The sequence below is a fragment of the Elephantulus edwardii genome, unplaced genomic scaffold (genome assembly GCF_000299155.1).
Source record: "Elephantulus edwardii isolate Elephantulus edwardi_28Jun2011 unplaced genomic scaffold, EleEdw1.0 scaffold00143, whole genome shotgun sequence".
NCBI classification, from domain to species: domain Eukaryota; kingdom Metazoa; phylum Chordata; class Mammalia; order Macroscelidea; family Macroscelididae; genus Elephantulus; species Elephantulus edwardii.
This window is the reverse complement of record NW_006399893.1, coordinates 8,192,625-8,194,269: the sequence shown is the minus strand read 5'-3', so window position 1 is coordinate 8,194,269 and position 1,645 is coordinate 8,192,625.

The following is a 1,645-nucleotide window of genomic DNA, read 5'->3' as shown; positions in this document are numbered from 1 at the left end:
CTGTTCCTCCTCCCTTGGGTTTCCATACTTGATGGTTCTACCTAGGTTGCCCTTTTTTGTTAATCTGCGTGTGTTCTGTTGTGCATAGGGTTTTCAGAGGCCTGCTATTTCAGAAGTGGGTGGCCAATCCTTCTTCATATATATATATAAAATCTTACAACAAAGTCAGGCACAGAAGGCTTTAATCAATATCTAAAAGTCTCTAAATTTTAAAAAGTTAAAAATAATTTTAATGGGGACCCAAGGAGGAGCGAGGTGGGAGTGGAGGGGTGAAGATGGATAGAGTGAAACCACAGGGTTGCACAGTTTGGTGGGTGGAAGGAAGGAGTGAAGGAAATGGGAAGGCTCCAGTGGGGACCTGAAAAGACAGGGTAATGATGGGCGAGGTCCAATGATGATTGATTTTATAAAACATAATCCATGGAAATGATAGTATGAAACATGGTATTTATGATTTTTGTATCTTTTTTGGTGAATTGAGTTTTTAATCATGATAGATTTGTTCTCTGCTTCACATGGAAGTTGTATATAACTATACCATTCATTTTTCCTTTTGCATTGAAGCTGTCATTGGTTGCAACTTTATGTGTCTGGTTCATGTAGTCAATTTTATATCTTCATTTTTCTTTTGTTAAGGTAATAATTTTTTTTTATGTTCAGGGATCTGTGATCATTGTTTGTATTCATTTTATCTGGTTTCTTAGATATTTTTTTTTCTGTAGGGAGATGTTTTGTCTATTTAAGCCACTGTCATAACTGGAAACCTCCTATAGTGGTTTTGAATATTTCCTGTTGAGAGGGTTTTTTCCCCTCCTTGTGGCTTGAGTGAAAGTTTGTACAGCAAACTAGTTTCCCATTCAATAACTGATAACATTTGTTTCTGTGCCATTACTTTCAATCTCCTCAATGCAGTAGCATTTCCCCCTCTTCCTCCCCGGTTTCCTTGTTTCCATTTTTCTATCTTTTCTCATTTCTTTTCTCTGACCCTTACTTTTGGGCAAAAGTTGCCCTTTTAGGCTTGTATGTAGATGGTCTGAGGCACATACTCTTTAGAGTAGTATTGTTCTTTTTGTAGCCTTATCTATTGTTTGGCTGAAAGGTGATCTCTGGGAGTGGATCCAGTTTCAGGTTGAAGGAAGTTTAAAGGCCAGTGCTGGAGGTGTCACTTATCTCTATCAGACCAGTAAGCCTGGCCTTTTTTTTTTAAATGATTTTGAATTGTGGCCTATCTTTTTTCACTGATTCTGTTTTGTACCCTGTATTGTGATCTCAATCATAGTGGCAGGGCACATCTAGATTTTGTGGTTGTAGGTTGGTGGAGACTGAGGTTTATATGGTCCATTAGTCTTCTGAACTAATTATTTTCTTTGCTCTTCTTTAATCCATTTGTCCTCTGGAACAGATATGTCTTGGAGAAGTTGCAGCTGGAGTGCTCTTTGGAAGAAAGAATAATGAGGCATCACCTAACATACTTTGGGCATGTTTCTAGAGGGTGCTATTCCTTGGAGAAGGATGTGATGCAGGGAAGGGGGGAGGGTCAGTAAAGGAAAGGAAGATCCTCAACAAGGTGGATTGATATGGTGACTGTTGCAATGAGGTCTTGTGTGTCAGGAAGTGTGAGGATGGCGCAGGATAGAACAGAATT